A 21,246-nucleotide genomic window follows, 5' to 3' on the forward strand; every position below is an offset into this window, starting at 1 on the left:
CACATTTCGACTTAGACTTTCTAAGCTTTGAATAAATCCCTTCAGGGTTTTAGCCAAGTGTGACGGAATACTCCCCACTTGCATGAATGAATGCAGCTACAACAACTCTCAAGACATTTGACAGCATCCACGGCAAACAGCCCTCTTGATTGGCACCACATCCACAAACATCCACTCCCTCCACCACTGATGCTCAGTACAAGCAGTGTTTATCATGTACAAGATGCACTGCAGAAATTCACCAACACTCCTTCGTTAGATCTTTACTCCTACTTTCAGGGATTGTTATCCACATTGCTATTAACTTGCTCATCAACAACTGTTCACAGTTTTGAGAAAATAGAAGACATCTTTCCTCCAAAGCCCATGGCCTCTACCATCTAAAAGACATGGGGAGCAGATACAATGGGACAACACCTACCTGCAAGTTCCCCGACAGACATCCACAGTCCAGACTTGGAAACATATATTGCTGCTCTTTCAACGTCATTGGGTTAAAATCCTGTAACTCCTTCTCTAAGAGAATTGTGACTCGAACTAGGGTAGTGGTTAAAGGAGGCAGATCGCTACCATCTTTCTAAGGGAAACAAGGGAGAGACAATAAATGTTAGCTCAACCATTGATGCCCATGAATAAATAACACAATGTTTTTAATGTTCAATATCAAAGAAATACTTTTCAAAATACAAAAGGTCCAAGCAACTAAGTTACAGTGAAGGGAAAGATTTAAAAGGGACCTAACGGGCAACTTTTTCATGCAGAGGGTGATGCGTGTATGGAATGAGCTGCCAAAGAAGTGATGGAGACTGGTACACAATTACAACATTTAAGAGGCATCTGGATGGGTACATGATTAGAAAGAGTTGAGTGGGATATGGGCCAAGTGCTGGCAAATGGGACTAGATTAATTTAGGATACCTTGTCAACATGGATGAGGTGGACCCAAGGGTCTGCTTCCATGCTATACATCTCAATGACTCTGTCAGAGTTTGTCAGCACATTTTTCTGCAGTTCAAGTATGTTGCTTCAATTTAAGATATGGAACTGGAAAGGCACAGTAGGTGGAGCAGCAGGAAAGTCAATGTTTCAGGTAAGGACCCTTCATCTGGATGCCTTTTCAGCTTCACTTTTCATCTGCAGTACTTACTATCTCTCAGTATGTTGCTATCTCCATTGGCAAACGTAATGCAATACTTGTCAACAATTGCAGCACTTATCTTTTCAGGACAGAGCCTCACAATCAATAATTGCTTTAAATTATTGCATCTGAAGGTGTCAAAATATTAAAAACCCAACTGTCAGAATGCTCCTGAATCATCAGCAAGCTCCCAACAATGGTGATGACCTCTCAAGCTTTAGGGGTTTTCTAGGGCTTTCAAAACCCACAGCTGCACACATCTAAAGCAGAGGAAAAGAGTTTCAAATGGCCAAAGTCCTCACAATGGTGCTCCCACCCTCAACAATGCGATATGTATGTGCTGCTCTCAAAGCCAGTAAAAAGATCAGATGAAGTTAGAACGAGGTCAAGTAAGCCAGAAGAGATTTGCTTCTGCAGCCAGAAATATCACATTTCCATACTTCCCAGCCCAATTTATGCATCCATGGGAGACAAAAAAAATGTCTCTGTTATGGATGTGAATGATACAGACTTCCCCTCTGTCAATATGTGCGCAGAGAATTATTTCAGTAAAGTTCAATTTCGCATCCCCATTTGCATGGATGTACATCCGATAGCTGACAGCTACAGATCTTCGATTTTAAAACAAAAACAGAAATTGCTGGAGAAACTCAGCAGGTCCGGCAGCCTCTGTGGAGAGAAAGCACAGTTAATGTATTCTGAAGAAGGGTCACTGTACTCCAAGCATTTAGCCTGCTTTCTCTCCACAGATGATACCAGACCTGCTGAGTTTCTCCAGCAGTCTTCTGTTATTATTTCTGATTTCCAGTTTCCGCAGTTCTTTAGTTTTTTTTTTAGCTATTGAACTTATCCTATAATTAGGCAATGACACTAAGATTAGTTTCTTTTTTAAAAGAGGCTCTCAAGATTCAGGAGAACCTGAAATTATCAGGATAAGTACAAATAGAACAGAGTGATTCGAGTTTCTTCCAATGTATAGTAAGGGCACTGGAATGTACGCAAGACTAGAGTTATATAGAAACTAATGGACCATCAACTCCATTGAACAGAAGTGGTGTGTAAGGTGCAGTCAGTCTAATATTCATCTTCTTACACTATTGCCAACATTTTAATTTAGCCTTCTATATGTTCAGCTCTGCAGTTCATAGGCACATTTTCCTCCTTGCACTCCTGTCTTTCAAAAAGCTTCAATAGACTGTGTTCCAACATGTCATTAACTTACTCATCAACAGCTGTTTGCAATTTTAGGAAAATATATCCTTAGATTTACAACATTATTAATTCACCTCATTGATTTCATGTCCCGGCTTCCAGCTGTAGCTGATCCTGCATTTTGTATCCTTCCGTGTCATTCTTACAACTTTGTTGCAGAATTGATAGGAGAATTCACTTCCAAAACTTTGTCTGAGAAGACTGGATACTAGCTTCTCTGACTCCACTCTAAAATGGTTTCAATTTCTCATTACCTCCTTCTCATTCCATCAACAGTAATATCCTACGCGTCAGACAATGTCACAAACTGACATCTCTCCTTACTTGTTCTTAATCAACTTTGGTATGTCTGTCAATACTGATTAATTCTCAAAACAAATATCACTGATATAATTTGAGCCCATTTTAACAGAAAAAAAACTTTGCTTCTGCCCTGTTCTTATTATCAGATGCGTAGAATCAAAAAGAAGTTCAACTGCATAGAGAATTGAGGCAATGGCCGAGTGGTATTGTCACTAAAGTATTAATCCAGTAGACCCAGATAATGTCATGGGGATCTAGTTTCAAATCCTAATATAACAGATGGCCAAGCCTGAATTCAATAAAAATCTGACATTGAGAATCTAATGGTGACAATAGTCAGGAATAAGCCTATCTGGTTCATTAAAGTCCCTGAGGGAAAGAAACTAGTCTAACTTACATGTGACTCTAGACTCAGAGCAATGTGATTGACTCTTAACTAGCTACAAGGCAACAGCCAGCAACACCTGCATCCCACACACTATTTGAAAAAAAAAGGATCTGCATTCATATTTAGTACTAAACGGTATTTTCATTGATGTTATTTCTAATCATTGATGAATTCACCAGGTAGGTAGTTTTAACAATAATGTTTGACAACAATCAGCCGTAAAAGTAGGTTTTTAAAACCATTATTAGGAATTGAGAAGAAATTGAGATCATAGTGTTTACCATAATTTGATGTGATGGATCTTTTCATTAGCAATGTGCATAAGATTTTTCAAGCATCCATGCGCAGACTTTGACTCAATCTTGGACCACGTTTCTTCCTGATGGTCATGAATTATTGATCCTGGATTAAGTTTGTCATGTGTCTCAATAATTTGAAGCAACATAATATTAAACAAAGGTTAAAATTCTAAACAAGGTGTAGGAGCAGACAGACATGTGGATGAATGTGCTCAGATCAAAGATCCAGGCTTCATAAATAGAGGTATGGAGCACAGAGGCAAGTAAGTTATGAGCAATACTGATTAGGCCATAACTGACAATTGTGCCTAACTCTGAGCACCACATTATAAAAAAGATCCTAAGGCATTAGAGAGTCAGAAATGCTCATGACAATAGTTTTTGAAATGAAGGAATTAGGTTACATGGACAGAATGGAGAAGCCAGGACTGTTCTCCTAGGAAAGGCAATTTGAGGAAAGATTTGATAGAAAATCATAAGAAGTGTAGAAAAATTAGAAATTGTTCCCATTAGCCAAAGGGTCAAGAACCAAAGGATACTGATGTGGTGTCTGAGAGTGAGGAGGAAACACATTCAATCAGATGAGCAATTGGCCAGTGATCGCTATGGGTGTGTGTTGTAGTCCATCTGATATTTCTATCATTGCTCATCCCAATCACTCCAATAACCATAGAACAGAAGGTTGGATTTTATGCTTTCTGGTGGTGGATTGGAAAGCAATCACATATAAAATCTAGTGGGGAACATCCCCACTATCTATCTGCCACACAGAGGTATGTAACATAAAGCAATATAATCATATCACTACTCAACTAACAGCTACTGAGCATGTGAACAATGAGCTATGATGTAAAATCACATGTGACTGGGGCATGAACTGGTAAGACTCCTCTCTTGCATATATTCTTTTGGTGAACAAAGTATGGTGGTATTCACTGACACAGTGGACTACCTTCCTTGAAAAACCATGACCCGACCCGACTGAAGGGTGGGAGAGATTTTGGGTGCCCACTTGCCCATGGATTGATTGAAACCTTATTAATTATCACTATTTTTAAAATTCATTCACAGGGTGAGGATATCGCTGACTAGGCCAGCACTTACTGCCCATCTCTAGTTGCCCAGAAGACAGTTAAGAGTCAACCACATTGCTGTGGGCCTGGAGTCACACATAGGCCAGACCAGGTAAGAATAGCAGTTTCCTTCCCTAAAGGACACTAGTGAACCAGATGGGTTTTTCCAACAATCAACAATGGTTTCATGGTCATCATCAGATACTTAATTTCAAATTTGTATTGAATTCAAAGTCCACCATCTGCCATGGTGGGATTCTAACACAGGGCCCCAGAACATTACCTTGGTTTCTGTATTAACAGTCCAGCAAAAATACCACTAGGACATCATCACCCTGACTTAAGGGCCTCTTCACTGCAGTGACTGTAACAAGAATATAAGTTCCCTGGCAGTGGCTATTAATCTGGTCCAATAAGGGAACCCTGGCTGACAGATATAAATAGGAGTGTCAGAGGCTCTGTTCACTCAGAGAGCTGGCTTAGAGGGAGCTGGATCAGTGTCAAGGATTCTCCATGTATCTATAAAGGGTGAGTTGGTCACAGGGTACCAGCCTCGCTGGAGTTATTTCAATCACTGTTGCCAGTATTCTACCTGGGCCAGGATAAGTCCATACTTTGAGGGCTTTCTGGGCACACTAAAGGATCACCCCTCAGATCATCTCTGCTTTAATCCTTCCTCTCTTCCCATCCTCGACATCTAAAGCCCAGATTCCCACATCCCTTCATCCCATTGCAGGGATAAATTAGCAGGGCTCACTGAGGCTTCGGATCCTGAACTGAGCGGAGCTCTTTGGTGTGCTGGATCCCCCAGCAGTGCCATCACTGGCCATTACTGGAACTACAAGGTTGCCAGCTATCTGATTGGCTAGCAGCTTCTTCAGGCAGACTGCAAGAAAGGGGCAGAAGTCTCACTTTGAATTGATGAACACAGCTTCCAGTGTTAAATTACCATGGAGCAGCCATTAGGAACTTGGGCAGGTTTCTCATGAAAATCTTTAATCATAATCAAGAGGAATCCAACATCTTAAAATCCAGCCTATGTCCAAGGTGCTCAAGCAGATTCTAAGCTAGTTTAGTTTTGCAAAACTGTCAGCCATTAATCAAAATGGCAGCAGATGGTAAATATCAAAAAGTCAGTTTTATGAAACACAAGTTCAACAGTAGATAAGACAGAATGTTCCATTAATAACATCTCTTGCACATCCATCGTACACTCTGAAAGACAACATTCATTTTAATAAACCTTGCCATCTGTCATTCTTTTATTAGCTCATTGCCAACATGTTCCATTTGTTTGGTAACTGCGGCATTCCCTCGGCCCTCTGAGTTACAGGCAACACTAACAATTGTGGCCAATTTCACTATACAGCAGTGAACCATGGTCATTCTGACTGACCTAATAAGCATATCCAACATTTTCTGCTTTTGTTTCCAAGTAGTCACTGTCAGCTCCAACCCAACTTCACAATAAGACACCATGTAAGCAACCTTTTAGTCAGTCCTGTGTAACATGCCCGACCATCAGTACTTTGGATCTGTCTGCAGAAACTTTGTCTCCAGAACTGCCTCTGCTCAATCACAATCTCACTCTATGCAATATCTGTTAAACCTTCCAGGAGGAAAGGAAACAGAGGAAGTCCCTGTGGCAGTCACTGATTCCTTTCATTTCACTAGTAGACACCCAGACTACTAACAAATCATAGTCAGACAAACACTTCAAGCATAGGTTTTCCTGTCTCCATGAGAGTTTGTCTGAAGGAAACAGAACACCTAGCATTTTGATTCATGTGGGATAGCTACATCTGAATTTTGAATCTAGGTTGTTTTAAAAAACACCTCTAAGTTGATCCTTGAGGATTACACCAACACTATTCAGCCCTTTGAACCAATCCAGGAGGCAATTTTCCAACAAATGTTTGACATAATGATGACATCATCCAGACGGATGTGAGTTGAATTGCTTCCTGCCACAACTACTAGACCTTTCTTCAGCAACTTTTCATCTCTTATGGATTTGACTTTCTTCCAGCAACAGGTTCCAAATAAACGCAAATTCTTTCTTTCTTGATAGCAGTCAGTGCTAATGCTAATGTGTCATCAATTGGTTTTATTTCTACAAAAGAGAGTTTGTGGGGCATTGCCTCATAGGATCAATCCTACAACTCAGTAGAAATGTAGAAAAAATAAAACTGTGATGCAGAAAAGGATTATACAATGATCTGATTGGTGACATGATGACAACATTGCATGCCTAATTGTATCTGATACAATTTAAAAAGCAACTACAGGAAATAGGTAAATAGGTAAACAAACTTTGAACTTTCCTAATCACAAATCAGGTTCTTCAGGGTGGAATTGTATAATAGTCAAAAACTGGTTAGCACCCAACATGAAAAAATATCAGCTAAAGTTTCAGGTTATGAATTACCTTGATTTCTACACCTAGATGATAACACATAATGCATAGACTGTATTTCTCTTTTCAGTGACTGATGCATCCACAGTGTATTTCTACAACTTTCTGCTTTTAATTTGCATCAGCAAACATTTTAGAGTCATAGACATGTACAACACAGAAACAGACCCCCTGGTCTAACTAGTCCATGCCGACCAGATATCCTAAATTAATCCAGTCCCATTTGCCAGCATTTGGCCCATACCCTTCTTTTTCGTGTATCCATCCAGATACCTGTTAAATTGTACCAGCCTCCACCACTTCCTCTGGCAGCTCATTCCATATCTGTACCACCCTCTGCGTGAAAATGTTGCCCCTTAGGTCCCTTTTATATCTTTTCCTTCTCACCCTAAACCTATGCCCTCCAGTTTTGGACTCCCTTACCCTGGGAAACAGACCTTGGCTGTTCACCCTATCCATGCCCCTCATGATTCTATAAGTTCACCCTCAGCCTCTGACAATCCTGGGGAAGTAGCCCCACCCCATTCAGCCTCTCCCTGTAGCTCAAACCCCTCCAACTTCAGCAACGTACTTGTAAATCGTCTCTGCACCCTTTCAAGTTTAACATCATTTTTCCAATAGCAAGTAGACCAAAATTGAAAGCAGTATTCTAAAAATGGCCTAATCAATGTCCTGTACAGCCACAACATCACCTCCCAACTCCAATAAAGACAAGTGTACCAAATGCCTTCTTCACTACCCTATCTACCTGTGATTCTGCCTTCAAGGAATAATGAACCTGCACCCCAAGGTCTCTTTGTTCAGCAACGCACCCCAGGAACCTACCATTAAGTGTGTAAGTCTTGGTCTGATTTGCCTTACTCTTCTTTCAATCAGTCTCTGGTACAGACTGTGACTGCTCCATGGCTGGAGGTCAACGTCTGTTCACTGTGCTTTTATAGCACCAGTTGTTTAGTATGGATCAGGAGAGATCAATATCCATGCATCAGTTTGCCTTCCTGCAATGCTAATCCCCATTCTCTTATCCATAATGCAGGATCAGAAAGCCAGTCCTCATGGGCCTCCAAATCTACCACAATCTGACTTCAACAACCCGTCAATGTAAAACCATCTTAAGTGTACTTTTTCTGTAATTAGAGATTAGTGTCTTCATTGCCATATGTCACTAAACCTGAGACCAGTCCTAAGTGCTACTGAAACATACATCGCATGTAAAGCAATGCGTTGTTGGTTTGTCAATTCAACATTATGAGTTCAATTAAGTCAATTAGAAATACTACAGGACTGGCAAAGAGATAATGAAGGGTTAAAATCTGCTATAACATACACTAATGTGTTCAATAATGAGATTGAATTACGCTTGCATAAGTCGTTAAACTCCTTTGCATATCTAAAGGATGACTATTGAATAACTGCCAGTACAAATACAAGTGAGAGGCACAGCTGCACTATCAAATGGGAAGCTGGTCCACATGTACCTAAAATGCTTTTGAATTACTTTCAGCTCACATGTCCAGTTTAATACACCGGGGCATTAGATTAATGGTTTTACTCCCTTTCTGACTCAATAAGTACATTTTCATTGCTGCAAAGGTTTCTTTCTTTCACTCACTAGCTCTGATGTAGAAGCTAAGTCTAGTTTAGATGTTGAACAAAATCCCTTTCTGCCTCCTAAGTAATTGACTCCAAGGCACTCTTTCCAAGAATTGCAGGGGAATGTTCTTCAGTGCCCTGAACAATATTTGCCCCTCAATCAGCTCCAGTGAAACGGATTTTCTTATCATTATGACATCGCCCATTGTGGGAGCTTGTGGTGTGGAAATTGGCTACCACATTCCTCACATTATAATAATGTAGAAATGAATGGAGAGGGTGTGGTTTTGGTTCAGTGCAAGTGGACAGCACACAGGGCAGTGGGTGGGGTAGACATGGGATTGTGAGGAGTCAGCCAACAGGGCAAGCAATTGGGTTCACTTGACAAATGTACAACTATGACCTCAGCCCCATCATGTACATATCTCTGGTTTCATATTCCAGGCAGACTGGCACCAACCTCCCATTCTACACTGGTGGCAGTAGCTACAGTGCAAATACAATTACACAATCAATCAAAATGAATAACAAATAACCGTAGAATGGTCACAGCATAGAAGGAGCCTACTTGGCCTATCATGGGGCAGCATTTGATTCAGCAGTTAGTACTGCTGCCTCACAGCATCAGAGACCCTGGTGACTGTCTGTGTGGAGTTTGCACATTCTCCCCATGTCTGCATGGGTTTCCACCGGGTGCTCCGGTTTCCTCCCACAGTCCAGAGATGTGCAGGTCGGGTGGATTAGCCATGCTAAATTGCCCATAGTGTCCAGGGATGTGCAAGTTAAGTGGATTATCCATGGGAAATGTAGGGATAGGGTGGTGGTGGGGTGTTTAGATGAGTTGCTCTTCAGGATGGGCCAAATGGCCTGCTTCCACACTGAAGGGATTCTATGATTCCATGTCTACACTGACTCTCTAAAGGAGACCTTCCCCTCCTGCCATTTACTTGCATGCCTCCTCCATCTGGCTTTGTGCATTCTCCCTTTTCAAATAATGATCCGATTCCTTTCTGAATGTCTTAATTGAATCTGCCTCTACTACACTCTCAGACAGTGCATTCCAAACTGTAACCACTTGTTGCAAGAAAATATTTTTCCTTCTTATGTCCATTATTTCCTTTGCAATTGTTTTATATCTGTGCTGCCCAGATCTTAATCTATCCACCAGTTCCTCTTGATCTACTCTGCCCAGAAGATCCTTCATGATCTTGAATACCTCCATCTGTTAAAATTTGTTGAGGGTCAGGATCTTGTAATCGTGAGACAAGGGAAAGAGGATCATTTAGCTTTCCTCATTGAAAATCTTTCAGGCACCACGAAAATTAGGTGTGGAGATTTCAGAAACTTCGAGGATGAATTCAACTCTGAGGCATTTTTGCTTGGAGGAGAAAGTGAGGTCTGCAGATGCTGGAGATCAGAGCTGGAAATGTGTTGCTGGAAAAGCGCAGCAGGTCAGGCAGCATCCAGGGAACAGGAGAATCGACGTTTCGGGCATAAGCCCTTCTTCCTGAAGAAGGGCTTATGCCCGAAACGTTGATTTTTGCTTGGAGCCAACAGATCGTAAAACGGCACTCTCACAAACTTGCAGTTATTTGTAATCAGTGGGAAATCATAGGATTTAAACATTAATTTCCAAAATGTACAATTTCAGCATCAGCCAGGAGAATGGAATTAGCACAAAACAGAGACTACAGCTCCAACTTTCTATATTTGCTTGCACTAAGAAGTTATTTCTAGTATTAATTGATTCCCAACAGTAAACTTGTTTCGTTGAGAACTGATCCAGATACGTTGCAAATACTCATGTTTAACTCTGCTGCCAAATTCAACAATACCATCTCTCTCTACCAAACTCAAGACTGTTGAGTTGAAATCAAAAGTTAGCCAGAACTGGTGATAAGCTGAAACAGAGGAAAAAATGTCTTCTCAAAACTCGCTGAGAGAAAAAAAAGCTTTAGCAACTTTTGAGAAGATTTGTCGCTCAGGTTGATGATAAATCTGTAAGTTAGTTCACTGACCACACCACCAGCTATTCACTGGAGACTCTCACTGATGGTGTACAAAGTTAAAAATCACACAACACCAAAAGCTAGTGTGCTTCCAATTAAACCTGTTGGACTATAACCTGGTCTTGTATGATTTTTTAACTTTGTACACCCCAGTCCAACACCGGCATCTCCAAATCATGACTCACTGATGGTGTAGGTAAAAACAGGTAAAAACAATGACTGCAGATGCGGGAAACCAGATTCTGGATTAGAGTGATGCTGGAAAAGCACAGCAGGTCAGGCAGCATCTGAGGAGCAGGAAAATCGACGTTTCGGGCAAAAGCCCTTCATCAGGAATGCAGGCAGAGTGCCTGAAGGGTGGAGAGATAAATGAGAGGAGGGTGGGGGTGGGGGAAGGTAGCAAAGAGTACAGTGGGTGAATGGGGGTGGGATGAAGGTGATAGATCAGAGAGGAGGGTGGAGTGGATAGCCTTCCACATTCATCAAACTTTTATCTGCACATCCACCAATATCATTTATTGTATCCGTTGCTCCCGATAGCAGTCTCCTCTACATTGGGGAGACTGGACGCCTCTGAGCAGAGCACTTTAGGGAACATATCTGGGACGCCCGCACCAATCAACCACACCGCCCTGTGGCCCAACATTTCAACTCCCCCTCCCAATCTGCCGAGGACGTGGAGGTCCTGGGCCTCCTTCACTGCCGCTCCCTCACCACTCGACGTCTGGAGGAAGAACGCCTCATTTTCCACCTTGGAACACTTAAACCCCAGGGCATCAATGTGGACTTCACCAGTTTCTTCATTTCCCCTTCCCCCACCTCACCCCAGTTCCAAACTTCCAGCTCAGCACTGTCCCCATGACTTGTCCTACCTGCCTATCTTCTTTTCCACCTATCCACTCCACCCTATCCAATTACAGAAGAGGAATTCTCTATGTCAAAATCCCGAGCATTCAGCTGTGAAACAAGAAGCGCACATTTCAGGAAACCCGTCATTTCCTTTCAGTTTTATTTGCATTTAAACATTATTTTTTCATATCCTTATGAAAGGCGTACCATGCAGTGTTTTAGACATGGAATTTTTCAGAATTATCATTGATTAAAGAAATTGTATTCCACAGCCAGCGTATATCAGACAGATATTTTTAACCAACCAGGTCTGTCAGAACACACCTCTGGAGCAGCTAGAACATGAATTAAAGACTTCTAACCCAGATAGCCACAAGAGCCCTATCATACATCTTAAATCATTATTGTAATCACATCAAGCTATTTAATAAGCCATTTAAATTAGTTTTTAAAAGTCTAATTCAATCTTAAATGAAATTACAACCTGACAATAATGTCTTGGATACAGAAAACTGGGAATCAATAGGAAATAAATGTCAGGGTTGAATTTCAAAATTACCATCAGCAATCCATATGGAAAATTGGGATGTAATCTGTACATTTTTCCACATCCATTATGCATGAAACATTCTAGGTTGAAGACAATTTCCCAGTAAGTGACATCAAGAATGCAAAGCTCCTCTTTAGTAGCATCAATTTGGGGTTGTCCACATCATCCCACCATATCCTATAGAATATTACCAGCAGGTAACAACATGGGCAATTTATTAATTTTAACAAGGTATAGTTGTCATGAAAGATTGATTGAATTGGAACTCTAATCCCTGGAAAAGGGAAATCAGTGACCGGATCAAGATATTTAAAATAATGAAGGGATGAAGAATTTCATGGCAACTAAAAGCCTGGAGTAATAACTGTGAAAGTCACAAATAAATCCAAGAAGTACTTCATGAGAAATGGGGGTATTAAGAATTGGAGTGAAATATTGAAAAACATGATAAATAAAGACAGTTAAGCAAAGGCACAATTAAAGTTAAGATAGAAGCAGAATCCTTTTGGATTGAAATGAAGGATAACTAGGAGGAACCAATCAGACAATACAAGACGCTCCCTAATTATGGCAGGAAAGTCATTTGATGGTGGTCTTCACGACAATATGGAGCTTCTAAGGACGGATATTGGGAAGTTTGTTTCGACCTAATAACAGCCCAAAACTATCAACTATAAATATAAGATAATCACTAATAAATTTAGTAAAGAGGTCAAGATGTATCTCTTTACCCAGAAGATGGTTAGGGTGTAGACTCACCAAGCATTTTGAGTGCTTGAGGCAAATAGCATAACTTCGTTCACTGGAATACTAGACAAAAGAGTGAAAAGATATGTTTTAAACTAAATTTGTTGAAATGATGTGAGCATCATTGGATGACAACATTTATGAACCATCCTAATCAATCTTGATGGTGATGAGCTGCCACCTTGAACCACAGTAGTCATGTGCTGTAGTTATGCACATGCTTCTCTGATGGGTACAGTTCCAGAATCTTGATTTTGTTAATGGTGGGGAATGCAGGTAATGGCAATGTCATTGGACATCAAGGTTAGACTCTTGTTGGAGATGATGCCTTAGATGACACAGATGTCACCTGCCACTTGCCACAAACAGCCTGAATGTTGTCTAGATCTCACTGCTTATGGATATGGACTGTTTCAGTACCAGCGGAGCCGTAAGTTGTTAGAAATAGTACTGAGTATTGTGCATTCATCACCAAACATCCTCACTTCTTACCGTATGATGGAGGGAAGGATTGATGAAGCAGCTGACAATGATAAAGCCTCTGTTACTACCCTGAGAAACTTGGGAGCTCAGTGTAGTGCAGTGGCAATGTCCCTACCTCTAAGATAGGAGACCAGAGTTCAAGTCCCAACCTGCTCCAAAGGTATACATTAACATCTCTGTATAGGTTGGTTAGAAAATGTCTGTCCTGAGGAACTCCTTTAGTGATCTCTTGAGGCTGGGTTACTGGCTTCCAACTACCACAATGTCACTTTTAGACCAAATGCTGTCTGAAGGTCATGAGCAATCAATCTGACCTGATGTATGATGGTAACAGTAATGCAATGTCAATGTTATTGGATTAATAGCTCAGAGGCACAGACTGATCCAAAAGGAAAGACCAATTAACAAGAAAACCTTGAGAATGAATGTACTGGTAGCAATGGAGCTCCATTTTGAAGTATACAAGATGAGTCAAGCCAGGATGTCTGCTTCATCACTTTAACTGTCATTTTTTTTATGGGAATGTTTCAGAGTTTATGGGTTCAAATCCAACCAAAGAAAGAGGGGAGTTTGAATTTGACAATCACAAGAGTCTTAAATACTCAGCCACTTTGCTAATGACCTTTCGGGATTCAGAAATCAGCTGTCCTTACTTGGTCTGACCTACATGAGGCTTCAGTCCCATAGAAATGAGATTGGCTCTAAACTTCCCTCTGAAATGGCAGAGCTAACCATCACGAGAAATCTTCCTAGGCTGAAGCAGAGTGAAACAAAAGGACTCTGATATAGAACATAGACTCATTAATACCCTTTTCCCCCCAGCACTCCATCACTCCACCCACTATTGCATTAATGTTGCCCCCTTCCACACTTCATGTCAGCTCTGATGAAGAGTCATCTAGGTTCGAACCTGCTTTCTTTCCACAGGAGGTGCCTGACCCAATGTGATTTACAGCACATTTTGTTTTCAGTACAGATTCCAACATCTGCAGTAACTTGCTCCCCAGAACATAGACTTGTTTTGCCTGAGTGGCTGACTTATATGCTCAGTTATGTTCCTGTGCACATTCAACTGAAAAGGGAAACCAAAACAATTCAGTAGTTACTGAGTTATCTTAAAGAATTAAAGGTTAGCTCAACAAAAATATCCTGGTTTTGTGGAAGGCGCTATCACAATTGTATTATTGCAAAACTATTCTGAGACATGGCGATTTCAAATTATACAGATGTTGGCAATATCTATTTATGGAACATTAACTTTTGAATTGATGAATGCTGTCACCAGGGTGAATTGGAATGTAAACATTTCTGAACTTAAACACCCACCATCCATGAGTCATACTTATACAAATACACTGACTGTAAATTCCCTTTATTCTCTGGAATCAATAATAGAATTTGTCAAGTGGGATGAGGGCATATAGGGGTAAAGTGGAACATGACATGGCCACCAAAAGAAAAAGAAAAAAAGACACATTGTTCTCGTAAATAATGAAATGTGATCCTCATCAAGGACAAGTTACATATGTGCCAAATTACACATCATTCTGGACCAATGTCATGCTCTTTATTTCATCAATTTAGACGGTGGCTTCTGCTGTTATTTCCCACCCCCCGCCGCCCCCACTCACAGGAGTAAAAGATGCACTCCGTAGTGTCACAGGTGTATTCTGGTGATCGAAGAAGGAACCTCCATTTCTAATTGAAGCTGCAACAACAAGTTATTTTATAGTAAAGGCTATATTAAAATAATATAGAAAGATACTTCATAGGTGCATTAAAAAACAAAGTATGTAACTAAGGTATAATGGTGATATTAGGTCAGAGGACCAAAAAACTCAGTAATCAAAAAGACCATTTAGTCTATTATGCCTGTGCCAACTTTGTAAAAATGCTATTCAATTAGTGCCTTTCCCTCTGTAATTTCATAACCCTTTAATTGTTTCTGTTTCCTAGTACATCTTGTATCCAATTTCCTTTCTAACTGCATCTTTTCCACATCTCCAAAAATCAGTGAACTCCAGTTCAAAACAACTAACAGCATCAAAATATTCCTCCTTGTTATTCTCATCGTTGCCAGTCACCTATTATGGAAATGATTTATTTTATTCACGTCATTAAAACCTCTCCTGATGTTGAACACCCACTAGTCAATCCCACCTTCTCTGCACCCAGAGGATTAAACAGTGCCATCTAGGAGGACAAGAGCAGCAGATGCATGGGAACACCACCACCAGCAAGTTCCTCTCCAAACCGCACACTATCATGACCTGGAACTGTATCACTGTTCCTTTCATGTCACTGAATCAAAATTCAAAAGTCCCGCCAAAACAGTGCTGTGGGTGGTCCTACAGCAGTTCAAGAATGCAGCTCACACTGCCTCCCCTTGGGCAATCAGGGAAAGGCAATAAATGCTAACCAAACCAGTGATGTTCAACAAGTTAAAACAAAGCTCCATCTTCTCTGGTGTCTCCACAGAACTGAGATGCTTCAATTCTGATACCATTCTGTAAATATATTCAGCACCTTTGGCGTTCTTCCTCAAGTATGGTACTCAGAATTGGTCACAATCCCCCAACTGAGACAAAACAAGAGTTTTATAAGTACTTCGGACAGATTTTCTGGCTGGATTAGAGAAGATATTAAGGATGTTGGGATGTTAATACCGACACCAGGGCATCGTCCTTGCAGATTTCCAATTAAACTGTCTTGTTGCTTACAAAAATGGAGCATGGAAAGGGGAGGTGGGTGGTAATGGTGGAGGGTGTTGGGGGGGGGTGGGGCGCGGTAGGTGGCAGTGTGTAGATATCAGCATTCCAATATGGCAGTCCTGTCTCTTGTTGCATCAGGTTACAGTTCCACAAATATGCAATATTGGAGATCCCATTCAATTCCACTCAATCTGATGACGTCATGCAGTCTTAGGTGGATAATCAAAGATCGAGACTCTAATGGTGTCAGATGTTACATGACTGACTCCTGACATGCTTAGTAATTAAGTTTAACAAGGCAACGTAATGCATACTCATCGCTATCACTCAATAAATTTCATCCTGTTGCTAAGACTATGAGTTATTTTTGTTTTGTGTTAACCAAACAGGCCTCTTTGACTTAGTAAGCTGAGTTGCAGCATTTAATTTTGACAAGTTTCTGTTTGAAAGTTTTCATTGACCTTTTAACCTTTTGCTACAGTGCTCACCAGCGGCTGTCTATACCATTCTTGTTCATTTAAAAGAGTTGAACGGAGGATCAGAGGTAACTCTCCACTCTGATAATAAGCTGCCAGTGGTTGGCTCTATACACACCCACACACACACACACACACTCTCTGACTCTCATTCCCTTGTAGTGCAATTCTCCACTGCAGGATGAAAATGGTAAATTAATGTTACGATTAATTAATGTGTTTTCATTCTGTATTTTCTATGTTCATTAAGTAGGCAAGATTACAAACTATTTACAACCCAGAAATGGGTCATTCAGCCCAGTAGCTTCATGCTGGTCTTTGTGTACAACATGAACCTCTGACTCCTTCTTCATTAAGCCCCATTAACATATCATTCCATGACTCTTAACCTGGTGAACTGAAGTTAAGAGTTGATCTTGACCAGAACAGTTCAATAGGCACTCAAGTCAGTACTCAGGTCTTTGCAGAATTTGTGTTCAACAGAAATTCTCTGAGAACAACTCTGTTCCGAAAAGTGCTCTTTGATGGAGTCCGACCTTTGAACTTCACCCCGCGAAGAACGATTTAACTAGCTGCTGAATAAGAGTTTTCATAGCAGACGTCAAAGAGGGAAATCACCCATATTAATAGAGTCTCTATAAAAGGACAACAGAAACCTCTCTATGTGACCTTCTTTGACCTCTCAAGGACCTTCAGTCTCTGTCAGCCAGGAGGAACAAGGAACGTCTTCCTCAAATCTGGTTGCCTGCAGAAATTTGTCACCGTGCTCTGCTTGCCACATGATGGCATGCAAATATTTAAAGCCCACAAACCCCTACCTCAGGATAGGTGGACCTTAGGATAAACATCCAGAAGACAGATATTCTGTATCACCTTGTACCCACTGAGCAATCAAATGAGTCTTTGCACCAAGTGACTCAATTCTCATACAGTGAGTGTTTCCTCTCAGGGAGAACAGTGATCACTGATGAAACTCAATGTCACCTCCAGGCAGCCAGCACAGTCTTTGGCCATCTGAGGAAAAGATGACAAAGGCATCAAACCCAGCATCAAGCCCGTGGTCTACAGGGGAGCGGAATTACCCACCGTGCTGCATGTATCGGGGACATGGGCAATGTACAGAAGTCACCTCAAGTCCCTCTAGAAATATCACCGGCGATGCCTTCACAAAATCCTGCCTATTGATTGACAGTTGGAGGCACTACAGTAATGGTGTCCTCTCTGAGGGTAACATTCTCAACACCAGAACACTGGTTTACAGTCCCATCAGCTGCATTCCATGGGCCACATCATCCACACACCTAACCCAAAGCTTCCAAATCAAACTCTTTACTCCAAGTTTCATCACAGCAAGTGATTACCAGGAGAGTCGAGGAAATGCTTTAAAGGCATTCTTGCTGAAAACGCTCCATGTCCTCACTGACACATCCAGAATCTCTGATCCAAGACCAGCTAATTGTAATAGGAACAGCCATGAAGGAACCAATCATTTGACACATCTCTGATAGACCAAGCACAAACAGCAGAAGGAGTGGAATCGAACCCAGGTCCCAGGTGCTGTGGGGCAGCAATGCTAGTCACTGAGCCATAGGGCCACCTCAGTGAAATCATGACTAAATTCAGCAATACTCTCCCCTTGTTTCTTGGTCATTGTTCACATTTACATTGAGGGGGATGTTTAACCTCACTCGTACAATGGAAAACTGAATTGGTTTTAAGGCTACATTAGTTTTACACTCCATCCAATTTAACTCACTGTTGAGGTCATGTTGTGCTTGGTGTTAAATTATTGCAGTGTAGCTGTGAGGATATGGTGGGATATACACATACATTCAGTTGGGCAGAGGGGTGGACAGAGATCGCCTTGCAAAATCTAACCAATCTGCTTCATTTCTCTCTCCATTTTCCTGCTTATCCCATAGAGTATTCTGATTTTATTCCCATTGCTTTTTTTTTATTTATTTCCTTCTCTTCATTATCATTCCTCTTTGTGGTTTAACCATATCACAGAACTTCCTTTTATTTCTTTCCTCCTCACCCATTTCTCTCTCTCGATATTTAGACAGAATCTGTTACACTGGTCTTCCTTTGCAGTTCCTGATTGGGAAGCTATTAACATAAAATTTGGACAAACCATAATTTCACATTCCCCACCCCCCAACACCAATGTTGTTTTGGAGGTGGCAGGCATATGCAGGCTGAAGACTGCCCATCCTTCCTGTAGTCTGGTGTGGGATGGCTTGAGAATGATCAGTTTGTCCAGGGGTAAACCAAAGCCCTTCAGCGAACATCTAAGCGCAGAAAGTCCTCTTTTACCCCACATACAGCCATTGCTGGTAATTATCAGGTAGAGGCTACGCAATGCCACACCCACCATCAGGGAGCCCTGGTAGGACAAGTTCATCATTTATGCACTTGTAGGAATATAGAAAAAGAAGGACGAGTAGGCTATTTGGCCCTTCAAGCTTGCTCCACCTTTCAGTACTATCATGGTTGATCACCCAACACAGCAACCCGCTTTCTTCCCGTACTTTTGAACCCTTTAGCCTGGAGAACTACATCCAATTCCTTCTTGAAAACACTCTTTCTGTGTTAATGAAGCCCACAGGTTCACCGCTCTCTGCATTAAGTAATTTTTCCTCAATCCTGTCCAAAAGGGCTTACCCCATATCCTTCGTCTGTGACCCTTGTCATCAGGAACATCCTTCTTACATTTATTCATTGAATCTCTACATTGTGGAAATGGGCCCTTCAGCCCAACAAGTCCACACCAACTCTCTGAAGAATAACTCACCCAGACCCATTCCCCTACCCTGTTATCCTACATTTAACCCCTGACTTATGCACCTAACCTACACATCCCTGAACACTATGGGCAAATTAGCATGGCCAATTCACCTAACCCGCACATCTTTGGACTGTGGGAGGAAACCAGAGCACCCGGAGGAAACCCACGCAGACACAGGGAGAATGTGCAAACTCCACACAGACAGTCACCCGAGGGTGGAATCACACCTGGGTCCCTGGTGCAGTGCTAACTACTGAGCCACTATGTCACCCTATTCTGTCTAGCCCTGTTAATTTTTTTAGGTTTCTACGCAACTCCACCCTCATTCTTTTGAATTTCAGTGAATATAGACCAAACTAATGCCGTAAAAGTTTACTGAAAAGTTTACAAGTCATCACTTAAGGAGCCTCCTTAGGTACCGATTCTTAAGTACAGATTCTTCAAGGAAAAATATAGAAAAATAAACAAGTAAAGGGGCCAGCAATAACTTAGGAAAATAGAGAAATAGAGTTCAGAATAACAGTCCCTCCAACTCAGTCTGCGCCAGGTTTCACCTCGAGGCAGTAGTGCCGGGAGTTTGAGTCCATATTGAGGCCAGGAGTTCGAGTGCATGCTGAGGCTGGAAGTTTGAGTGCACATTGAGCCCGGGAATTTGAGTCCAAGCTGAGGCTGGGAGTCTCAGTCCATACTGAGGTCAAGAGTCTGAGTCCACACTGAGGCCAGGATATTGAGTGCATGCAGAGGCAGGGAATTCAAGTCCACGCTGAGGCCAGGAGTCTGAATCCACACTGAGGCCAGGAATTCGAATCCATACTGAGGCCGGGAGTCTGAGTCCACACTGAGGCTGGGAGTCTGAGTCCACACTGAGGCCGGGAATCCATGCTGAGGCCGGGAATCCATGCTGAGGCCAGGAGTCTGAGTCCACACTGAGGCCGGGAATCCGAGTCCACACTGAGGCCGGGAATCCATGCTGGCTTTCATCCTGGAACATCGCAAATGCCACCTGAAGATGGGAGATAAAAAGATCAAAGAACAGAAAATGCGAAAAGAGAGAGAATGAAAGTAAAGAAACGGACAGAGCATCTGATCTCCGGTTCAGGAGTCCTACACCGCCGCCATCTTGGTGCCATTGCACTAGTCATCCACCACAGCCATTAAATTCCAATCACTTACTCTGTTTCTGCCTCCATAGATAAAATCTGACATATTAAGTATTTCCAGCATTTGCTGTTTCCAGTTCGAATTTCCAACAAGTACTGTTTTTCTATTGCATTAAACCTTACTGTTTTGCACAGCCTCAATTTTATTGCGGAAATGAAGGTAGAATTGAATTTAATACATAAAACTAGATGTATTGGTTAACTCATGTTTTCCCACAACTTAAAAGAAGAATTATTGATAGTTGAATGTTTACTTTAATGATACATTCTGACTAACAACACACTCACAACTAACAAGGATCAAAGTTTTATCCCACAGTACGCAAATACTTTGTCAATATTATTGACGTAATCATTATTTTTGATGTGCAGATGATCAGAGCCCAATGGATCTGCACTTTCATTGTGATCCACGGTGGCACATACCATCTGTTTTGAGTGAAGAACAAAGTAAAATAACCTGTGGACTTTTAATTGCACTACTGCAGCACTTAACAGCTATTGATTGCATGGCTACATAACCTGAATGGATCACTGTTGTGGTGAATACTTGCTTCTCAGTGAAAGAGCAGCAACTGACATTTTAATGTCAAAAACTGTCATGGGGAATTTTAGGTAGGTGCATTTTTTTTAAAAAAATCCTATGAATATCAAAGCCATTGAAGAGACAAAACCGGAAACAGAATTTTCTTTTGACTCACCATTGATTTAGTTGGGGGATGTACAAAGCAACTAATTTCAAAATGCAGAGGTCGATTTGTAAGGAATGTTTAAATCCTGTCTGGTACGCTTAGTTGGAAACATTTGGTGAATTTTTCTTCTAAGTGTTTCAACTCACTGGAGTGCTGCCATATTTCAAAGTGATTAGACACAGCTGTTCCACAGCCTAGTGTTAAATGAAAGTTCTGTCCAGTTTAAAGAACAAATGATTATTTGTGTTCAAATCAATCAAAACATTTTAAAATTAAAAACAGAATGCACTGAAAAGATTCAGCAGGTCAGGCTGTATCTATGGAGACAGAATCAGAGTTGACATTTGGCCTGCATCAGA

General features: G+C 41.3%; 1 long non-coding RNA gene across 1 annotated transcript in view; it reads right to left on the minus strand.

The window, feature by feature from the left end:
• Positions 1–427: 427 nt before the first annotated feature.
• Positions 428–21,246, minus strand: part of LOC122541050 (uncharacterized) — a 119,706-nt gene continuing 98,887 nt past the window's right edge. Inside the window, exon 3 of the long non-coding RNA XR_015753804.1 lies at positions 428–577. This is a non-coding gene — a long non-coding RNA (uncharacterized LOC122541050). The remainder of the gene's footprint in view (positions 578–21,246) is intronic.

Source organism: Chiloscyllium plagiosum, unplaced genomic scaffold (genome assembly GCF_037043375.1).
Source record: "Chiloscyllium plagiosum isolate Xiang-an unplaced genomic scaffold, Cpla_swu_hap1 HiC_scaffold_39, whole genome shotgun sequence".
NCBI lineage: Eukaryota > Metazoa > Chordata > Chondrichthyes > Orectolobiformes > Hemiscylliidae > Chiloscyllium > Chiloscyllium plagiosum.